At 51.8% G+C, this 23,752-nt stretch overlaps 1 long non-coding RNA gene across 1 annotated transcript in view; it reads right to left on the reverse strand.

Moving 5' to 3' along the window:
• Window positions 1–22,746, reverse strand: part of LOC148517639 (uncharacterized) — a 35,621-nt gene extending 12,875 nt beyond the window's left edge. Inside the window, exons 1-2 of the long non-coding RNA XR_015879268.1 lie at window positions 22,684–22,746; window positions 22,135–22,224 (exon numbers count right to left, since the gene is read on the reverse strand). This is a non-coding gene — a long non-coding RNA (uncharacterized LOC148517639). The remainder of the gene's footprint in view (window positions 1–22,134; window positions 22,225–22,683) is intronic.
• Window positions 22,747–23,752: the final 1,006 nt, after the last annotated feature.

The raw sequence follows: 23,752 nt of genomic DNA on the forward strand, positions 1-23,752 counted from the left end.
GCTGCCCACAAACGGCAGGCGTTCCTTCGGGAACGCCTCAGTTTGTGCAGCCACCCCCCCCCCTCCCGCCTACAAACGGGGCGAGCTGTCGATCAACATCGACAACCGCCCCGTTTTGTAGCGAGCCCCGGAGCGAGTGAAGTTCTCACTCGCTCCGGGGCTCGCGCACTCCACTGGCCGACCATCGATAGCGCTCGCGAGCGTGTCTGAATCAGGCCCTAGGTCCGGCAGCCGGCAGGGTGCCGGATCAAGAGACAGGGCACTTCTGCGCGCTCCTTTGGCACGCGCGGCTGAAAAGGGTGCATGACCAAAGAAAAGGGGGCGTGTCTTTATTGCACGCCCCCTGTTCATCACTCCTGGGGGGCGTGGCCGGCACTTACGGACATGCCGGGCAGCCCCCAAGCGCTAGGGTCACTGTGAATGGATGCCGGGTGCATGCACCCAGTGTGCGCGATTTATTTAAAGAGCATATATTTTATCACTCTGCCATGTTAAATTATTTAACATGACAGAGTGATAAAATATATATCTTTAAATATATCACCCCCCTTACACGACAGTGATAAGACAGGGGCAGGAGGACTATGGGAGACAATGAAGGCGCTGGGCGCCAGCACTGAAGGGGCTCCACCTCAAATCACCCACAATATATTCACCACAATTAGGGCCTGATTCAGAGCCGAACGCTCTGACCAGAGCGCTCGCTCTGAATCAGTGCCCTCCTCCATGAAAATGGAGCGGCCTCCTGGTGATGTCAGTGGGGCCGGCTTCAGACGGTAGGCGTTCCCATGGGAACGCCTCTATCTGGCAGGCACGCCCCCGGCACGCCCACCAAAGGGGGCGTGCTGTCAATCAACATCGACAGCACGCTCCCTTTGGTGCGATACCCGGAGCGATGGAGAGCCCGTCGCTCGCCGGGTCTCGCGCATGCGCACGACGGAGCTCCCTCCGTCGTGCGCATGCGCAGTGGGGGAACATCGACCCGCTTGCAAGAATGGGGGGAGGCACCAAATGATAGAATGGAGAATGGGGGGGGCACCAAATGATAACTTGCCTCCGGGTGTCTGTGATGAACTGACAGGGAGAGGCAGTGGGTGACATAAAAGATGACGGAGAGAGGCAGTGGGTGACATAGCGGATGACGGGGAGAGGCAGTGGGTGACAGAGGATGACGGGGAGAGGCAGTGGGTGAAAGAGGATGAAGGGGAGAGGCAGTGGGTGAAAGAGGATGACGGGGAGAGGCAGTGGGTGACATAGCGGATGACGGGGAGAGGCAGTGGGTGACATAGCGGATGACGGGGAGAGGCAGTGGGTGACATAGCGGATGACGGGGAGAGGCAGTGGGTGACATAGCGGATGATGGGGAGAGGCAGTGGGTGACATGGCGGATGACGGGGAGAGGCAGTGGGTGACATGGCGGATGATGGGGAGAGGCAGTGGGTGACATGGCGGATGACGGGGAGAGGCAGTGAGTGACAGAGGATGAAAGGGAGAGGCAGTGGGTGACAGAGGATGACGGAAAGAGGCAGTGGGTGACATAGTGGATGACGGGGAGAGGCAGTGGGTGACATAAAAGATGACAGGGAGAAGCAGTGGGTGACATAGCGGATGACGGGGAGAGGCAGTGAGTGACAGAGGATGACAGGGAGAGGCAGTGGGTGACAGAGGATGATGGGAAGAGGCAGTGGGTGACATAGCGGATGACGGGGAGAGGCAGTGGGTGACATAAAAGATGACAGGGAGAAGCAGTGGGTGACATAGCGGATGACGGGGAGATGCAGTGGGTGACATAGCGGATGACGGGGAGAGGCAGTGGGTGACATAGCGGATGACGGGGAGAGGCAGTGGGTGACATAAAAGATGACAGGGAGAGGCAGTGGGTGACATAAAAGATGACGGGGAGAGGCAGTGGGTGACAGAGGATGACGGGGAGAGGCAGTGGGTGACAGAGGATGACGGGGAGAGGCAGTGGGTGACATAGCGGATGACGGGGAGAGGCAGTGGGTGACATAGCAGATGACGGGGAGAGGCAGTGGGTGACATAGCGGATGATGGGGAGAGGCAGTGGGTGACATAAAAGATGACAGGGAGAGGCAGTGGGTGATGGAGTGAGAGAGAGGCAGTGGGTGATGTAAGGTAGAGGGTCACAGGGAGAGTGTGACGGGGAGATAGTGACTCCGAGAAGAGGCAGAGGGTGACAGGGAGAGGCAGTGGGTGACATGGCGGATGACGGGGAGAGGCAGTGGGTGACAGAGGATGACGGGGAGAGGCAGTGGGTGACAGAGGATGACGGGAAGAGGCAGTGGGTGACATAACGGATGACGGGGAGAGGCAGTGGGTGACATAAAAGATGACGGGGAGAGGCAGTGGGTGACAGAGGATGACGGGGAGAGGCAGTGGGTGACATAGCGGATGACAGGGAGAGGCAGTGGGTGACATAAAAGATGACAGGGAGAGGCAGTGGGTGACATAGCGGATGACAGGGAGAGGCAGTGGGTGACATAGCGGATGACGGGGAGAGGCAGTGGGTGACAGAGGATGACAGGGAGAGGCAGTGGGTGACATAAAAGACGACGGGGAGAGGCAGTGGGTGACATAGCAGATGACAGGGAGAGGCAGTGGGTGACAGAGGATGACAGGGAGAGGCAGTGGGTGACATAGCGGATGACGGGGAGAGGCAGTGGGTGACAGAGGATGACGGGGAGAGGCAGTGGGTGACAGAGGATGACGGGAAGAGGCAGTGGGTGACATAACGGATGACGGGGAGAGGCAGTGGGTGACATAAAAGATGACGGGGAGAGGCAGTGGGTGACAGAGGATGACGGGAAGAGGCAGTGGGTGACATAACGGATGACGGGGAGAGGCAGTGGGTGACAGAGGATGACGGGGAGAGGCAGTGGGTGACATAGCGGATGACAGGGAGAGGCAGTGGGTGACATAAAAGATGATGGGGAGAGGCAGTGGGTGACATAGCGGATGACGGGGAGAAGCAGTGGGTGACATAAAAGATGATGGGGAGAGGCAGTGGGTGACATAGCGGATTACGGGGAGAGGCAGTGGGTGAATAGCGGATGACGGGGAGAGGCAGTGGGTGACAAAAAAGATGACGGGGAGAGGCAGTGGGTGACATAGCGGATGACTGGAAGAGGCAGTGGGTGACATAAAAGATGACAGGGAGAAGCAGTGGGTGACATAGCGGATGACGGGGAGAGGCAGTGGGTGACAGAGTGAGAGAGAGGCAGTGGGTGACAGAGGATGACAGGGAGAGGCAGTGGGTGACAGAGAATGACAGGGAGAGGCAGTGAGTGATAGCGGATGACAGGGAGAGGCAGTGGGTGACATAGCGGATGACGGGGAGAGGCAGTGGGTGACAGAGGATGACGGGGAGAGGCAGTGGGTGACATGGCGGATGGCAGGGAGAGGCAGTGGGTGACATAGCGGATGACGGGGAGAGGCAGTGGGTGACGGAGTGAGAGAGAGGCAGTGGGTGATGTTAGGTAGAGGGTCACAGGGAGAGTGTGACGGGGAGATAGTGACTCCGAGAAGAGGCAGAGGGTGACAGAGGATGACAGGGAGAGGCAGTGGGTGACATAGCGGATGACAGGGAAAGGCAGTGGATGACAGAGGATGACAGAGAGAGGCAGTGGGTGACGGAGTGAGAGGCAGTGGGTGATGTAATGTAGAGGGTCACAGGGAGAGTGTGACGGGGAGATAGTGACTCCGAGAAGAGGCAGAGGGTGACAGGGAGAGGCAGTGGGTGATGTAAGGTAGAGGGTCACAGGGAGAGTGTGACGGGGAGATAGTGACTCCGAGAAGAGGCAGAGGGTGACAGGCAAAGGGTGAGGCAGCGGCTGATAGAAAAAGATAGTGGGAGGTGGTGAGGCAGTTCAGTGACAGGGAGAAGGTAACAGGTAGAGGCAGTGGTCCATGTGGGGAGATGCAAAGGGTGACAGGGAGAAGGTAATGGTGAGAGGCAATAAGTGATGGAGAGAGGCAATGGGCGACACCATGAAATGGGTGACAGAGGGGAGGCAGTAGATGACAGAGTATGATGGTGAAAGGCAGTGTGTGACAGGGAGAGGTAGTGGGTGACGCCTGGTAGAGGGTGAAAGGCAGTGGGTGATGGGGAGAGGCTGTGGGTGATATATAGGAGGGCACTGGGCTAGATGGAAAGGGGGCAGTGAGATGGTGGTGGTAAGGAGGGGGACACTAGGCTGGAAAAGGCAGTACACTGGACTGAATGAGGGGGGGGCACTGACTGGACAGTCTGGGTATTCTTGCTGAGGGGAAGTTAGATGGGACAGTGGGCTGACTGGGGAGCGAAGGGGAGAGACAATGAGCTGGCAGGGTGGGAGTCACTGCAATGAGGTGTCCATTGGTTAGGGGGACTGGGCAGGATGGGAAAGGGCAGAGAGATGAGGTTGGTAGGTGGGAACACAAGGCTGAATGAAGGGGGTCACTGTGACTGGCTTGGGGGTTCTAGGTGGGGAGCAGTGAGATGGGTGCAGTGGGATGGTTGGGGAGGGAAGGTGGGAGACACTGGGATGGGGGGTCAGTTATGGTGGGGAACACTTGTTTGGAGAAAGGGTAAACACTGGCATGGGAGCACTAACCTGCTGCTGTTCCATTTCTGCCTGGCCCCGCACACTTGCTGCAGCACTGAGCGCTCACACGGCAGCCTCCTGAGCAGCCCTTTAGCTCCAACCACTGCTGCTGAGATGTGGGAGACTGGATCTCATCTGGTGTGCCCATGGCTTCCTTTCCCTTGTGGTGCGGTACACAGATTTTTGAAACTCCACCCGCCGAATTGAGTGACAGAGGGGAGCTAATGGCGTTGATAACCCCTGGCCCTGAGCCCCGCATCCTCAAACCCGGCAGCGTCTTATTACGTCATGACGCAGCAGCGTAATGACGCGCCCGCACATAACATTGGGCAGTGTAGCAAGTTGCCAGCTCATAGGAGCTGGCTAAATAGCCTCCAGACGCACAGGTTCACATGACCGCCTGCCGCGTAATGACGTCATGACGCGGCCGTGTATTGACGTCATTACACAGTGATGCAGCCGCAGTGAATGTAAAAAAAAACAGGGTGAATACTGCAGTGCCGGCGGTAAGCCTGACCTCAGCCGCATCGGCCCTTCTGGCATTTGTCAGCTTCAGACAGAACAGCAAAGATGCACGCAATCAGAATCAGATTCTACTTAACATTTATCCATAGTGCTCCAGATTTTTAATTTAGCCTCCCGCTGCCCCGCAATGTATGCTTCAACTCCCGCGGGTCCAGAATGGGACGGAGGGCGGGGTCTGCGAAGGGCACATCATGACTTAAAGTCCGGCCACCGCGGGGTTGTGGATAGCGGTGGCCGGTCTAGCAAGCAGCAGGGCTGGAATAACGGCGGGGCAATGGTCCCCCACACAAGCTCAGTTTCAGCCTCCGATGCCTGAGAGCAGGTACCGCCCCCGACCATCACAAGCCCAGCGCTTGGATTCTACTTCTGAATGCATAGTGCATACAGAGCGGCTCCCGAGACCCTTATGTTTCACATGACTTCCGTGATACATAAGGTGCTCAGAAGCTGCTCTGTATGCACTATGCATTCAGAAGTAGCGGCAGCATGTTCGGGACGCCGGGCTATCATCAGGAGAGGAGCCCGCCACAAAAGGTAAGTACTCTGTCATATTAATTCTGATGGAGCATACATTTTAATACTGGGGGCATAATATTAATGTTAGAGTGCACTGTGGGGTATAATGTTAATACTTAAGGGCATACTATTCATACTTTGGGTAATATGCGGCATACTGGGGGCATTGTGAGGCATAACATTTACTACTGGGCATAAAATTCTGGAGGGGACACTGTTAGGGATAATATTTAATGTTGGGGCACTGCGGAGCAAAATATTCTGAAGGGGCACTCGGGCATAATATTTAATACTGGGGCACATAATTTAATTCTGTAGGGGGCACTGTGGCATAATATTTAATATTGAGTGACAATAGACACACCCATAGGCGGAACTAGACACGCCCATTTAGGTGGAACATGACACGTCCCCTGAGCGGCGCGCAGCACATTCTGCTGCCACCTACCATCTCCCTGAAACTAGTTTTCAAAAGTAGGCAAGTATGCATTTATCTAGCACCTTCTAGAAGATAAAAGCTAGATTCTGATTGGTTGCTATGGGCAACATTTCCACTTCTAAAAACCCACACTTTAGTAATTATACCCCTAAGACTCTCCTCAGTATTTGTCATTTCTGATAACGTGAGTACCATAATATAAGCATTACAACTGGGTGGGTTTGAACACATACCATGTTTTGCACACACAATAAACTTGCTGGTTTAGAATTTGGCCAGCAACATTTCTTGGCATCTTTGGCATTCAGCAACCGTATGTAAAATATTGCAGCCACAGTTCAATCTGCCATTCCACCAACTGTAGCCAGAGGCAGTAACCAGGTAGAATTCCACCCTTTTAGTGTTTAGTGGATAACAAGTGCCACATCCATCACATTTCTATGTCTATTTCATATTTCTCCTAATTGTCATGGAAGACTAATTTCTATTTCTCATGAATGTGGGCAAATGTTGACAGGAATTACTAACTGAAGCATTATTGCGGCTGCAACCAGGGATATATTAAAGAACTGCCAGCTATAACTTTTATACGATACATAATCACCGGCACTCAGTCAGACTGATTTAGTGTTTGGGTTCACAGCTTCTGAAAAATATTCTCTGCATACTGTGCAATGTGTATTGGACCTATATTATGCATGATTATGTATAAATCTTTATATCTTTTTTATCATTTAGATTCATTATTTTGCATTGATTGGTTTATTAATGGCACATATGCATTTTTATATTTATTTTCACTGATTTGACTTATGTATTAATTTATTGTAGTGATGTGTACAGTGGATTAGTTACACACCCATTAATAAGGGATTAAGAGATTCTCCCCAGCGCTGTGTGTTTTGGATATGGATTTGGGTCTTTTGCTGGCAACTTTTATCACAGCAGCTAGGTGTATCTGTCCCTCTATTTTGTATTTGTAATTTAAACCTCATTATTGTTACATATTGGTTTCCATAGCACCATAGGTTATTTTCTTTCTTTTGTTGTTATGGCCATTTATTAGGACTGAGAAGAATTAGAGATGTGCGGTTCGGTTTTACTTGGATTTACTCGGATATGTTCGGATCTCAAAAACAACATCATATTTGCTATCCGCCTGTCACGTGTTTTGGATAGCCAATAAAATAAACCCTAACTAATCCGAACTTGTGATTATTTTTTTCGTTAAGAACCGAATAAAACCGAACCCGCACATCTCTAATAAGAATATCCCTTAGCATTACTCACAATTTAAATTGTTTTAAGCTTATTAAAAATCTAAAAAGCTGGCTAGTAAAAATGAGGCTGATCTAAGAATGTAGATCAGCCTCAATACTATCTCTCGGAATGGGATTGAAATTCCGGCGGCGGTTCAAATCCCGACAGCGGATGCCCGACATGAAGAGATCCCGACTGGGGTAGGTAAGTAACCATATCCCTCCCTTAGTGGTGGCTGGCGGCCTCTGCGTTCCGGCGTCGGGATTAACATAGGCGTCGGTATTTCGATGCCTATGTTACATCCCTTGCTGGGATTCCGCTGTCGGCATTGAGACCAGCGGCCGCATCACTACATACTCTATCGCTCTACAGGCCTGGGTTCATATGGGTGCATGACTTGCCCATGTGTGTGCAGGTAGCCAGCTCACGCAGTGGAACTGAAATCCCAGGATTGGGCTTTTGAATTCTGCTAAATGACAACAAATAAATAGTTTAATACTAGATAAAAAATATGAGATATGGTAAGAACTTACCTTTGTTATCTCTATTTCTACGAAGTACATAGGGTTCCACAGGATACCTTGGGGTATAGGTGATGACGTCAGGCATCGGGCACCATAGAGTTACGTTTTCAGCCTCCCAAGATGCACTAGGGTCCCCCTCCTATACCCCGCACCCCGAGCCAAGGCATCTCAGTTACGTACCAAGCCATAGGCCGGAGGAAGATAAGGAAGAGAGAGAAAAAAGATCTGGATACACACAAGAATCACATTCTCACCAGAGGGAGACGGAAAAACCGGTGACCAGAGTAAAGCCCATCTGCAGCACAGGTGCGACAGGGCGGGAGTCCTGCGGAACCCTATGGACTTCATAGAAATAGAGATAACAAAGACCTCTACGAGAGCCGCCCGACTGCGAGTTCCTCCTTGCCTGTTTATGTAGGCCACGGTGGTAGCGTTGTCCGACTGGACCTGCACCGGGCGACCCTGGAGAAACCGCTGTGCCTGCTGGAGAGCATTGAAGACCGCACGGAGTTCCAAGATATTTATTGGAAGCTCCGCTTCTGTCGGCGTCCACCTGCCCTGGAACAAGTGTGGACCCGAAACTGCTCCCCAGCCCCGAAGACTGGCGTCCGTTGTCAACAGGACCCAATTTGGAACCCAGAACGGACGTCCCTTGTTGAGGTGGGTCGTCTGTAACCACCACGCAAGGGACAGGCGAACCTCCTGGGTGAGCACAATCGTCTGGGACTTCAAAGACTGAGTCAGCCCGTTCCACTTGGACAGGATCAGGTGCTGCAGAGGTCTGGAGTGAAACTGGGCGTATTCCACCATGTCGAACACCGACACCATGGAGCCCAGTAACCTCATCGCCGAGTGTAAGGACACTCGGCGGCTGTGCAGGCAACTGCGCACCCTTGACTGTAAAGCAGAGATCTTGTCCTCCGTCACGAAGATCCTTTACTGTCCCGAGTCCAATAAGGCTCCAAGATGCAGAATCCTCCGAGACGGGATTAGAGTGGACTTCTGCCAGTTGATTAGCCAGCCGTGCCGTTGCAGCAGTGCAATGGTCAGGTCCAAGTGGCGTAACAGGAGCTCTGGAGATCCTGCCACCAATAACAGGTCGTCCAAATACGGCAACATGCGGACTCCCTGCAGCCGCAGAGAAGCCGCCATGACCGCCATCACCTTGGTGAAAACACGTGGTGCTGTTGCCAGGCCAAAAGGTAACGCCCGAAACTGGAAGTGGTCGCTGCGGATTGCAAACCTGAGGAACTGTTGATGGCGCCAAAGAATAGGGACATGCAGGTAAGCGTCCTGTATGTCCAATGACACCAAGTAGTCCCCAGGTTCCAGCGCCAGAATGATGGACCGTAGGGTCTCCATCCGAAACTTCGGGACCCGCAAAGACTTGTTGAGTGCTTTGAGGTTGAGAATCGGACGATATGACCCATTGGGTTTCTGTACCAAAAATAGATTTGAATAGAAACCCTGGCCCCTCTGGGAGAATGGAACAGCCACTATAACTCCAGCCTGGAGCATAGTGTGCAATACCTTCCACAGCTCCGTAGCCTTGTTCCGGTCTGATGGGAGACCCGTGGTGAAGAAGCGAGCCGGGGGTCTGTGCCGGAAGGAGAGGGCGTATCCGTGGGAAACCACCTCCAGAACCCAAGTGTCTGTCGTAGTGGTCGACCAACACTGGGCGAACTGTAGCAGGCGGCCTCCCACCCTGGGATCCCCCAAAGGGAGGCCCGGACCGTCAGGCCGCAGGCTTGTCATCTGGCTTGGGGGCCGGACGTCTGGTACTCCATGCCTGCTTCCGGGGCTTGACCGATTTCTTAGGGCCAGCCTGTCGAGGAAACGACTGTGGTTTGGGCCTGCCCTGGGCCCTAGATGACCGAAAGGACGATGGTCCCGAACCAGAAGGAGCAGCGGCCGACGGGAGACAAGCAGATTTGGCTGCCGCCAGCGTGGCCACAATCTTATCCAGATCCGGACCGAAGAGAACTTCTCCGGTAAACGGCAACGCTTCCAGACCTTTCTTGGAATCTGCGTCCGCCTTCCAGGATCGCAGCCACAAGGTGCGACGAGCAGCTACCGCTGCTGTAGAAATTCTAGACACCAGAGTACTAATGTCTAGAGCCGCCTCGTTGATGTAGGTGGCCGAATCACGGAGATTGCCAATCAACTCCGCCTGTTCGGCCGGACAGTCGGATTCAAAAGAAGCCTCTAATGAATCCGCCCAGCGCTCCATCGCTCTGGCAACCCAGCAAATGGCCATAGCCGGCCGTGCTGCCCCCCCTGCAAGGGAATAAGCGGACTTCAGGCAGATTTCTACCTTGCGGTCCGTAGCATCCTTAAGGGAGGACATGGATGGCATCGGCAATGTGGCACTACGGACAAGACGGGTCACGTGAGAATCCACCTGTGGAGGGGATTCCCACTTAGCAAAATAATTATCCGCGAACGGATAAGCCACCGCCAGGCGTCTCTGCGGCTGGTATCTTTTGCCAGGTTGTTTCCACGCCTCCTCTAAATGGTCCACCAACTGACCCGAAAGAGGAAAGACTGTGGCATCGCCCTTCACATCTTTGAAAAAGGCATACTTAGATTTAGCCGCTGGGGGAACTTTGTCCTCAATCACCAAGGCTGTGCGGACCGCCCGAATAAGTCCAGGAATATATACTTTGGACTTAGCATCAGCGTCCTTAGTATGGAGAGGTTCCTGATCGTAAGGATCCAGAATCTCCCCATCATCAGACGTCCCTTCGTCATCCTCATAAGGAGCGGACAGAGACGCCACCGGCCTTTTATGAGGCCACATCACAGACTCCCCTTGCAACACATCCGACAAGTGCTGTACAGAACTCGTCAGGGAGTTAACCCACGCTGGCTCCTGAGAACCCGGGAGCGGGGAAATAGGGAGACTGTGGGGTACCACCAATTGTCGTGGGAACCCCTGCATGGGTGACGACACCACAGACTGCTGGGACAAACCCCTCGGAGTAAACGCGGGCTGCGGAGCTAACTGGCCCACTAAAGCTGTTAACGCCTGAGCGAAACAAGCCCAGGGCGGCTCCTGTACCGGTGCTGTAACCGTAATAGGCCGCGCCATGGACAAACACTGCCGGCAAAGGCCCTCCGCGCTACCCTCCCCCTCCGCTAACGGTACTTTACACGTGGTACACTGTAGCCGGAGGGGAAAATCACTTTCAGACATGATGGCACCACGTATGTGACCTCTCTCACCAATTAAGTATTAAATAGGCGAGAGACCACCCTGCAGCACCGCACCGCAAGGGCTTTAGCAGAAGAACAGGGACAGTAATAAAGCTGACAGTTTAGAGAAGAAAAGTTACAGGCAGCAGCGCTAGCACAGTCACATACAATGCAGAGAAATAACAATTCCTGCACTAACAGCGCTGATTACTCAACTACACAGACACAGGGCCTGGTAGGACACAGCGCTGCATACACAGACCTGAGCCACAGCGGAGGAGAGGTATGCGGGGGGACCCAGACCACGATGCTTCCGTCCAGCGCTTCCAGCAGCGTTCACCATGCGTTCTGGAGAAGATGGCCGCCGAGGAGCAGAGAGGAGGCTGGCCTGGGGGAGGAGCGCTGCCACAGGACCAGTCGGCAGCATACAGAGAGGGCTGTGTGCAGCGGGGGAGGCGCCGGCTGTGAGACAGGGAAGGCGCGCTCCCCTGGCATGCATTTAACCCCTGGGACGCCGCAGCGCTACCGCTCTGCTGCGGTCCGCTGTCCCAGGGGGTAGTGGAAGCGCAGGTTGGTCGCCTGGCTCCACGCTGCAGCCAGTCCCCAGGGAGCCCCCTGCCTGGGGACTTAGGACCATGTGATCAGCGGGGACCCACCGCGGGACCCCGCTGCTTACCTCTGTCCCCCTTGAATCCGGCCATGGTCCGGAGCATCTGGGGTCACCGCTAGCTGTGACCCCAGACGCCCACCAGCATCCCCGGATCAGTACCGGCGTTCTGGTACCGGCGGGGTGTAGGGAAGACAGCATGGACGTCAGGACTGACTTTCCATGCTGTTCATCCAGATGTGCAGCCACAGCTGCATGAAGAAAAAGCTTCAGGGGCTCTTCTAGCCCCCACTCCAACAGGTGCACCCGACTCCGGCCGGGCACCAAACTAAACTGAGGTGCCTTGGCCCGGGGGCGGGGTATAGGAGGGGGACCTAGTGCATCCTGGGAGGCTGAAAGCTTAACTCTTTGGTGCCCTGCGACTGACGTCACACCTATACCCCAAGGTATCCTGTGGATACCCTATGGACCCTGAAGTAGAAAGTACTTTTTTGGGGTGTCCTAAAGTAATTTAATTTTTTTTTTACACAGATTACCTTTAGTGAACTGTCCAAAGGGCGCAGGGTGGTTTTGGGAAGTCTGCACCCCAAAACCCCAATTCTGCACTTTTTCTCGCCACCTATTCATAGGTGATGCTATTTCACCAGGTCTGATGCATTGACATTTCGCACCGGCGAAAAGTCAGAATAATTGAATACGGGGATAAGTAGAAACCGGCGAAAATTACGTCATCGGCGAAAAAGTATCACGGAAACGGACTTTTCGCTTCTAATTGAATAGGACCCAGTATGTTATAACACCAAAGGAGCACACTTGAGTGAATTATTATTATTAGTGGTCATCCATAATGATTAAATACAAGTGGCACTATCTATGGTACCCTATAAGAAATAGACCCAAGAGTGCTACAGTTTCTTTTAGATTTGATTCAACAGTCCAAGATAGGCACATGCCCACTTTGGGGGAGGATTCCTACTGCCCAGAAACTGATTAGCTTCAGCACATATTAATCTTCACATACCAATGCTATTTCCACCAAGATCCATGGCAACTGCATCATATGCAACACATTTATACAGTCATGCGCTGCATATTACTCTCTTCATGTGAGGAGCAGACCGCTATTGATGACAGGGACTTCAGCTTCCAGGAACTGGTAAAGCTGTTCAATTGTGTCAATTGCTCCTTTATAATATAATGTATTAAGGGCCTGATTCATTAAGGATCACTTTTGCAATTGCAGCTCCTTAATCGCACGCAGGTCTAATATGCTAATGGTTGCTATCGTAATGCCGTCACACCGCCAGTATAGAGACGCCCACTGCCTCCCACTATCGCTATAACACATCTGTAATACCTTGCAAACCTTAAACATCGGTAACATCAAGTACCATCGGCCCCTCACGCAGAATTACAACAGCCCTGACCCCAATTACAAATTGCTAACCTAGTTGCATGCAGTAAGTACTCAAGCTGCGTATGCAATCTCACTGGCTAATGTATGTACGCCCAGGCAATGGATTCAAACGGACAGACACGCCTGTGTTTTACCGACCACCCCCCCGTCATCACTCCCAAACTCTCACTGCCTGTCAATTTGTGTGGTGCCTTCACGCACTGCGAAGCATACGCATGCACAGTACGCAATAATCGCCCATCTGCGTATGCTTTAGCAGTTGCACTGTACACACAATATATATGTGACCTATGGGGGTGATTCAGCTTCAGACAGAACAGCAAAGCTGCACGCAGTCACAATCAGATTCTACTTAACATTTATCCAAAGTTGCCGACCCTCCCGATTTTAGCAGGAGGCTCCCGAAGTTTAATTTAGCCTCCCGCTGCCCCGCAATGTATGCTTCAACTCCCGCGAGTCCAGAATGGGACGGAGGGCGGGGTCTGCAAAGGGGACATCATGACTTAAAGGCCGGCCACCGCGGGATTGTGGATAGCGGTGGCTGGTCTAGCAAGCAGCAGGCCTGGAATAACGGCGGGGCAATGGTCCTCCACACAGGCTCAGTTTGAGCCTCCTATGCCTGAGCTGCCTCCCCCCCACCATCACAAGCCCAGCGCTTGGATTCAGCTTCTGAATGCATAGTGCATACATTCCGTGATACATAAGGTACTCGGAAGCTGCTCTGTATGCACTATGCACTCAGAAGCAGCGGCAGCATGTTCGGGACGCCGGGCTATCATCAGGAGAGGAGCTCGCCACAAAAGGTAAGTACTCTGTCATATTAATTCTGATGGGGCATACTTTTTAATACTGGGGCATAATATTAATGTTAGAGGGCACTGTGGGGCATAATGTTAATACTTAAGGGCATACTGTTCATACTTGGGGTATTATGTGGCATACTGGGGGCATTGTGGGGCAACACTGTTTTTCAACAGTGAAAAAGTATATTGGGAATATTATGTAAACTGTGTATTTTCAATGTGCTGGGCTCGCCCCCAGTGTGATTAAAAACGGGGGTGTGACACAATGTTAATTACTGCAAATGTCATACCAAAGGCGTGCGCATGCCATCCACTCTTTAGCTTGACTACAGATATATTTTGGCTCTTTCCCTCTGACTGGTTGGCCACGCCTGTGCTAGAGGATAAAATAAGGTGCCTATGGTAACAAACACTGAAAAATAAGGTACACTTCAGAGTCATAAGAAGGCCTTTTTCAGGGAAGAAGTAATGGGCTAAGGCCTTACAGCTGTTTTGCAGCAATAAAAGAGAGGCTTCCCTGAGCCATGAAGCCCCACCAGTGGCCTACTGACCACTAGAAGGTCTTATGGACCAATTCATCAAAATGTGAAGTCTTTGGTTTATCATGCAGGGTATTTGCACGCTGACGAGTAGCCAAAAGGATGGTTCCTCAGTGTGTGGGATTTACTAAGTGGTTCAAAATTTAAAAGGGCAATGCTTGGAATAGCAAAACATCCTATGTTTTGCTATTAAAAGCGTTGCCCTTTAAAATTTCAGGCTTAAATAAATTGAGAACTGGCTGCTTTTACAAGTCAACACTTAGGGCCTGATTCAGACCCGCTCGCAAGTGGGTCGATGGTGGGCCATTGCGCAAGCCACGTAGCAAGTGAGAACTCCGGGGCTCGCTACAAGACGGAGCGGCTGTCGATGATGATCGACAGCTCGCCCTGTTTTGTAGGCGGGTAGGTGGGGTGGCTGGACAAACGGGGGCGTTCCCGATGGAACACCTGCCATTTGTGGGCGGCCCTACTGACATCACTCGTCATGTCAGTAGTGGACTTCCTGCGCTATTAGAGCAGGGAGTCCACTCGAGCTTGCGAGACCTGAAACCCTACCACAAGTGTCTCCTCAAAAGCCCGACGGTTGTGATAATCGCGACCATCACCTGGCCACCCGCTAAAGCTGTGGGTGGTCACCCACAGCTTAGCGAGCGGCCTGTAGGCCAGGTAAAAGAAAGAAAAACAGGCCGCCCTGATTCAGAGCGAGCGCTTGCTATTTGCGAGCGCCTCTGAATCAGGCCCTTAATCCCCTGTGACACCACCTGTCACATGGAGGAGGAAGTGTGATGGGGCCCTTTTGATGGATCTTGAGTTGGCGATATTTGGCTGCCACCAACAACCGAAAGGGCTACCAATTTTTTTACAAAACTACAGTGGGAATAGAACAAGACAGTTGGCTTCAAATCATGTTATTGCCAGTAGAGTCTCCACACTTACACCCCATTGAGTTAGGATGGACTGAACAGAAGGGTGGAAGCAAAGCAACATACATGTGCAACATCATTTGTAGGAACTTCTGTAACAGTGTCAGGAAGAATTTCCAAACAATATGTGATTTCCATTGTAGGAAGAATGCCACAGGGGTGTTCAGTGGTTATATCTGCAAAAGGCAGCTACTTAGAGGTGTCACAAATTCAGATTACATTTTCTCAAACAAAACTATTCTATCATTTATTTTATCTTCAACTGCTTATTTGTTCTATGCTTTAATTTCAGAGTACACATGGGATGGTATTTAATTCTCTGCGCAAGGAAGTAGCTCCCGAGGTAAGTGCCCGGAGCTATTCAATTGTAGTGTTCCTGCTAGGATGTTTTTAGCGGGTTGCCGCGCCCTGCCCGATTTCTAAAGGGCAGAATGCACCCTGCCCTCATAGCTGAGCCCCGCTAAAACAGCCTGCGGGTACCGTCCCACCCGTGGGCCGCAGCGTCCCATGGGTGGGGAAAATAGTGATGGAGCGATCGCTGCCGGTGAATGGATGCCAGACGCATGCGCTCGGCTTCTATTCACTGAGATAGGAACGATTGGGGCAGCTCGGCATGTCCGTAAGTGCCGGGCACACCCCCAAGAGTGTTGAAAAGGGGGCACGTCTTAAAGACACGCCCCTTTTCTCATTGCCACGCCCCCTGTTCGGGTGCACACAGGTGTTCTTCTTTCTAGGTTCGGCATCGGACGTAGAATGAACACTACAATTGCAAGCGCTGCAAACCAGCGACTAACGGATTTCTGCTCACACTGTCATTAGGGTGCAAGCAGAAATCTACGCTACTGTATCTAGTGGCTCAGGGCTAATCACGGTGTTGCCGAATTTTGTAACCGTATCGCGCCTGGCACCAAAGTCAGAAAATGCAGTTTATAGCAACTATGCACCGGGTATTAGCCGTGGTAAACTGCATCGACTTGAGAGAAGGGCCTGATGCAATCAATTGAATATCTCCGGGCACCTAACTCGGGAGCTACATCCCAGCGCAGAGAATTTAATTCCCCCCTCTGAGACATTAAATTATTTACATTTCCATAAAAACTTGAAAACTTTTCACCAGTAGTGTATATATGTATATAACAAGAGATATGGTAAGAACTTACCTTTGTTATCTCTGTTTCTACGAAGTCCATAGGGTTGACCTTGGGGGTATAGCTGGATCTGGATTCACGGGCACCACGAAGCTAAAGATTTGCTGCTCCCAGGATGCACTGGGTCCATCCTCCTCTATACCCCGCCCCCGAGCCACAGGCACCTCAGCTGGTAAGCAGCCAAGGCCGGAGGAGGAAAAACAGATAGAAGGAAGACTGGAACACACAAGAGCCATACTCACAGATAGGCACACGGAAAATCGGTGACCAGCCACATACCCCATATGAAGCCAGGTGCGTCAGGGCGGGCGCCCTGTGGACTTCGTAGGAATAGGAGATAACAAAGGTAAGTTCTTACCATATCTCTTGTTTTCTACTTCAGGGTCCATAGGGGGTTGACCTTGGGGATGTCCCAAAGCAGTTCAACTGAGGGCGGGGATGCTCCTGTGCTGAAAGGAGAATCCGGTGCCCGAAGGATGCATCCTGAGAGGCGAAGGTGTCAAACGCATAGAATTTCAGAAAAGTCTGGATAGAAGACCATGTGGCCGCCTTACACAGCTGAACAGCTGAGGCGCCACAGCTAGCAGCCCACGAAGGACCCACAGACCGATTAGAATGAGCCTTAACAGAGGCCGGAACAGGCAAACCCTCCAGTGCATAAGCCTCACAAATAACCCAACAAAGCCAATGGGCCAAAGTTTGTTTGCCAGCAGGCCAACCCCTCTTGTGAAAACCAAAGAGGATGAACAAGGAATCCGACTTCCGAATGAAACTAGTCCGGTCTACATAAACTTTGAGAGCACGGACGATATCCAAAGAAGCCTCACCAGCCGAGAGGTCAGGTGACTGAAAAGCAGGCACAACAATTTCCTGATTAATGTGGAATTTAGAAACCACTTTAGGTAGAAAACCCGGATGGGTGCGAAGCACCGCCCTGTCCAGGTGAAAAATCAGAAAAGGAGGACGACAGGAAAGTTCTCCCAATTCTGACACCCTCCTGCCCGAAGCAATTGCCAGGAGAAAAACAGTTTTAACCGTCAACCACTTGAGTTCCACCAACTCAAGAGGTTCAAATGGAGGACCCTGTAGGGCCCGAAGCACCACCGCCAAATCCCAAGGAGCCACAGGAGGAACAAAGGGAGTCTGAATCCTGAGAACCCCCTGGAAAAAGGTGCGGACATCTGGCAGAGTAGCAATCCTACGCTGGAACCACACAGATAGTGCAGACACATGAACTTTCAAAGAAGCTAGGCGTAAGCCTAGTTCCAAATCCAAACCAGACTGAAAGAATGCCAAAACCCTACAAACACGAAACACCTGCGGATCGTAGTTTCTGGACTCACACCACTGAAAATATGTATGCCACACTTTGTGGTAAATCCTGGCGGAAGCCGGCTTGCGCGCCTGAAGCATTGTGCTGATGACAGAGATGGAAAAACCCCGGGACCATAAGACTGATGTCTCAAGAGCCACGCCGTCAAGGACAGACGACTCAGATCCGGGTAAAGGCAGGGTCCCTGAGACAACAGGTCCCGACGTTGAGGCAGAAGGAACGGAGCGTCGATGGAAAGGCTCCGAAGATCGGAGTACCAAGGACGTCTGGGCCAAGCCGGAGCCACCAGCAGAAGTGTGCCGCCGTCCTGTTTGAATTTCCGAAGGACCCGAGGCAGCAGGGATATCGGAGGGAATAGATACGCCAGCTGACAGCGCGTCCACCAGGCTTGCACCGGCGTCTCTCGTCCTGGATCCATACACAGGTAGCTTGTGATTGTGACGGGAGGCCATGAGGCCCACCTCCGGCAGTCCCCACCTGTCCACGAATAGTTGAAATACCTCTGGGTGAAGCGACCATTCCCCAGGATGCACGTCATGAGGCTGAGGAAGTCCGCCTCCCAATTGAGGACTCCTGGAATGAAGACTGCCGAGATGACCGTAAGGTGGCACTCCGCCCAAGCCAGGATGCATGACATCGCTGCTTGACTGCGAGTCCCCCCTTGATGGTTGATGTACGCCACTGTGGTGGCGTTGTCGGATTGAACTTGCACGGCCCTTCCTTGAAGAGCGTGACCGGACAACTGGAAGGCCCTGTACATGGCCCGAAGTTCCTGAATGTTGATGGTGAGAAACGATTCTTCCGCAGTCCATCGGCCCTGAAGTGAAAGTGGACCTGTCACTGCACCCCAACCCCGGAGACTGGCATCTGTCGTGAGCAGAACCCAGTCCGGGATCCAAAAGGGGCGACCCTTGGAGAGATGAAATGTCTGAAGCCACCAAGCTAGCGAAAGGCGCACCTCTGGAGACAACACCAGCATCTGAGTCCTGATCCGGTGTGGCAACCCGTTCCATTTGGGTAGCATCAGCCCCTGCAGGGGCCTGGAACGGAACTGGGCATACTCCACCATGTTGAATGCCGACACCATGGTCCCCAGAACCCTCAGCACCGAGTGAACAGACATTCGGCAACTGCGCACCCGCAGTTGTAAGGAGGAAATCTTTTCCGGAGTCAGAAAGATCCTTTGCTGATGAGAATCCAGCAAGGCTCCCAAATGAACCATCCTTTGTGATGGAATCAGGGAGGACTTCTTCCAATTTATCAGCCACCCGTGCGCTTGCAGACAAGCGATCATCAGGTGTAGATGATGTAGAAGTGCCTCCAGAGAGCTTGCCAACAATAGGAGGTCGTCCAGATACGGTAGAAGCTGTATACCCTGGCTCCATAGATGGGTGGCCATGGCCGCCATAATTTTGGTGAATACCCTTGGAGTCGTGGAGAGGCCAAAGGGCAGAGGCCGAAACTGGTAGTGGTGTTGACGTATAGCAAACCTCAGATACCGTTGGTGTGAAGGCGCTATAGGAACATGAAGGTAGGCGTCCTGGATGTCCAGGGAGACCATGTAGTCCCCAGGTTCCATAGCCAGAATACTGGAACGCAAAGTTTCCATCCTGAATTTGGGAACTCTGAGGAACTTGTTCAGCAACTTCAAATTGAGGATAGGTCGATGAGACCCATTGGGTTTCTGCACCAGAAACAGAGTAGAATAGTAACCCGTCCCGCGTTGAGAAGGCGAAACGGGAACAATGACACCTGCTTTCAGCAAGGACTCTATTGCTTCCTGAATCTGCAAGGCCTTGGTCTTGTCCTGAGAAAGACTCGTGCAGAAGAACTGATGGGGAGGTCTGTGACGAAAGGAGAGGGCGTACCCCTGAGAGACCACTTCTCGAACCCAGGCATCTGTGGTGGTGTTGTACCAGCAATGTGCAAATTGAAGAAGTCGGCCCCCCACTCTGGGATCCCCAGAGTGAGGCCCGTCCCATCAGGCAGAAGGTTTATCCTCCGGCTTGAAAGAAGGACGTCTAGCACTCCACGCTTGTTTCTTAGGCTTAGGGGCGGCCTTGGTCGCCAACTGCCTCAGGAAGGACTGTCCCTTGGACTTTCCCTGAGTACGAAAGGACCGAAATGCAGATGTCCTAGCCTCTGAAGGTGCAACTGCCGAAGGTAGAAAAGCTGATTTAGACTTAGCCAGGGTATCCACAATTTTGTCCAGGTCTGGGCCAAATAATATTTCCCCGTTAAAGGGTAAGGCCTCTAGGCCTTTCTTGGAATCTGCATCCGCTCTCCAAAAACGCAGCGACAAAGTCCGGCGAGCAGACACCGCTGCAGCCGATACTCTGGAAGTCAGGAGACTGGCATCCAAATACGCTTCTCCAATATAGGAAGCGGCATCCCTCATCTGTCCCACTAAAGCTCTCTGCATTTCCGGAGGATCCTCTGGAAAAGTATCTTCCAGTACATTGGCCCAACTCTCAATGGCCTTAGTCATCCAAGAGATGGTCATGGACAGAAATAGACCAATTTTAAACAAGTCTCCACTTTCCTGTCTGTGGCATCCTTTAGGGATGAAATGGATGGCAAAGGCAAGGTAGCGCTCTTGATTAAGCGAGTAACATGAGAATCCACCACGGGCAGGGTTTCCCACTTTTTGCAATGACCAGCAGGAAACGGATAACTAGACGCTAAACGTTTCTGCGGCTGGAACCTCTTACTAGGCGACTGCCAGGCCTCCGCCATATGATCAATCAGCTGGTCAGATAGGGGAAAAACCTCCTTATCTACTCCTGCGACGCAGCGTCTGTAGGAGAACAACGAAGGAGCCGCGGAGCGCTCAACTTCCTCATCAGACATGACAAAATATATATATTATACAAATATATATATATATATATATAAAACACGATAGGGAAGGTCAGTGTTTGACTCCTGCGCATCCACAAGTATGCAGCACACAAGCCCACAGATATGGCACCGTGTAGCACACAACTATATGTGACCGACCTCACAAATACGTGAATTTATATAAGTGAGGTCCGAGAAAAGCCCTTCCTCCACACACCTACAGGGCCGTAGAAGGAAAGGGATAGGTATAGACTGACAGTAAGTAGAAATAAAGCACAGATAGTCAGCACTAGCAAAAGTCACATACAATGCAGAAAGTTACTACTCACTGCACCTTGTCACTACAATCAACCTGCCCAGATTCAGTGCCTGGGAGGGCTATAGTGCTGTGTACGCTGTCCTTTAGCAGGGGATAGGTACACACGGGGACCGACCGCACGCTGCCTGCGAGATCTGCGCTGCCACTGGAGAGAAGATGGTCGCCGGAGACCTCAGAGGAGGAGTGGCTGCAGGAGGAAGCAGCTCAACCTTGCCAGACCCGACTGCAAAAGCGCACTAAGCTGAGGGGAGGAGCCGCTAGACAGGGAAGGCTGCCTCCCCTGGCTAGCAATTGACACCAGGGACGCTGTCTCCCGCTGCCGGCATTACTCCCTGGTGGTCTAGTGGTCCCGCGGGGCATTCCTCCGGAGAGAGGGAGTCTGCCGCCACTGCTAGCGCCTCCGGTCTGTCCCCAGAGACCGGAGGCATGCGACTGCATATACACGCGGGTCACCGCAAGCAGTGACCCGCGTCTTACCTGATCCCCGGCGCTCCGGCAGCAGTTGTGGGAGTCCCCAGAGCCTGGCTAGTACAGACTCTGTGGTCCCGCCGCGATCCCCAGATCTGTACTGGCGTCGCGGCGCCAGCGGGGTGTAGGAGTGGCAGCTTGGACGTCCAATGGGCAGTGTGATGCTGCCGCTCTGAAGAGTCAACTAAAATAAAATAAAAAAATAAAATGTAAAAACTCTAAAAATACGCTTAGGGGCTGCTAAGCAGCCCCCCTGTGCTAAGGGTGACCCGACTCCGGCCGGGCACCAACTAAAACTGAGGTGCCTGTGGCTCGGGGGAAGGGTATAGGGGAGGATGGACCCAGTGCATCCTGGGAGCAGCAAAAGCATTAACTGCGTGGTGCCCGTGTATGCAGATCCAGCTATACCCCCAAGGTCAACCCTGTGGGCCCCCTATGGACCCTGAAGCAGAAAGACTAATTTATGTGCAGATAAATACCATATTTAGGACAACTGCACCCCACGGGGCAAAATTAAGGGTGAAGAATTATAAAATATATTTCAAACATAATTTCAAATAAAAAAGTCATCACAGGAAGATACTGAAATGCCATCGGTGATAGTGGAAAAAAACATGTAATAATCAGAATATTGGTATAATGTTTCTTTAAAGTAAGGAAATATCTGGCTTACCTGTCTCTTACCAGGTGACAAAATGTATCCTTCCGGCTCTTTCTGCTTTTTACCCATCGTTGAAAATTGAAGACGGTGATGACGTTCTGGCTGTGGAGACAAGATAACAATGATCCTTTACCCCTGAGTAAGCAAACATTACAGTCCCCAATGCATTGCTTTCATGAAAATACTATTAATAAAGACTAGTTCATGCCAATAAAGGATCATATTTGTAAAATATGCCCCCTACCCAGTTGTTTAGGATGTGTGACCTGTAGAATTCAAACCTGCTGATGTCAGTAGGTGGCACAAGAGAGGGCAATGAGTTCTGAGGGTTAAAATCCCAGACAAAAAAAAACCTTTGCGTTACATCAGGGGTCAGGGAACTTTTTTACCCTTTACCCCAAAATATATTTAGAGCCCCCATATAATGCCCAATTAGCAGTGCCCCCATATAATGCCACTTTAGTAGTGCCCCTGTAGTAGTGCCCCCATATAATGTCCCTTTAGTAGTTTACCCACATAGTGCCCCTGTAGTGCCGTTTGTACAAAAAAAAAACCACTTACCTTAATCCCCGCTCCTGCATCCCCCGCCATCCTGTCCGCCCGGCTGCTCCTCGGAACTATGGGAGAGACGTCATGACGTCTCTCCCATAGTGTGCATGGGGAGAGCCGGAAGCTGGAGTTCAGAAGAGAACTCCAGCCTCCGGCTAACGCGGCGCTGCATGGAAGGAGCCGGGCGCCCGCTGGTAATAACATCTCAGCGGGTGTCCGGCTTAGAGCCTCCCTACGGCACCAAGCTGGAGGTCACTGGCGCCACACCCGGCGCCAGTGACGTCCATTCCTGAGGGTAATGGACGGACAGCCGGGCATGCAATGATTAATATACATGCCCGACTGTCCGTCCATTACCCCCAGGAATTTCATTTCTACCCCATTTGGGGTAATTTACCCCTGTTCCCCGACCAGTGCGTTAGACACTACTATAGGCTGCATCCATCTAAACCAGTCTGCAGAAAAGCCTTGCCCTAGTGGAAAATATAAACTATGACCTAAGGGAAAGAGCACAAGCTGTAGAAACATCCCATATTGGTGCAGCGCCAGTACTGGAGGCTGTTCCATAAGCAATTGGAAGCAAAATACAGGTGGGCACCAGGTAAAGAGCTGAAAGCAAACTCAGTTTTGTGACAGGTCATTGGCCACTTGTGGGGATTATGAGCTGTTAAATTAGGAGATTTATTATAGCCCAGATGTACACTGTGAAGGCAAATTTCTCTTTTTTACTGATTTCATGTAATGAAATGTGGCTAAATCATGTTTGGATGGAGTTCTGTAACATAAAGATAAATACTCTCTGTATATTCCTGGATCAGGGCACTCTCTTCACTCCTGCACAGGAAGCCATCTTCCACACAGACAGCACGTAATAACTATAAGCAGGCAGGAGTAAGGATACCTCACAATACACAGATGATACATACATAGCCTCCCCCCATACACACATGATACATACATAGAATCCCCCCATACACACATGATACATACATAGCCTCCCCATACACACTAGACCTCACCTCCCCATACACATACAATACATACCTCCACACAAGACCTCCCGATACACACGAGTTACATA

Source organism: Taudactylus pleione, unplaced genomic scaffold (assembly GCF_031769625.1).
Source record: "Taudactylus pleione unplaced genomic scaffold, aTauple2 ptg000214l, whole genome shotgun sequence".
Classification (NCBI taxonomy): domain Eukaryota; kingdom Metazoa; phylum Chordata; class Amphibia; order Anura; family Myobatrachidae; genus Taudactylus; species Taudactylus pleione.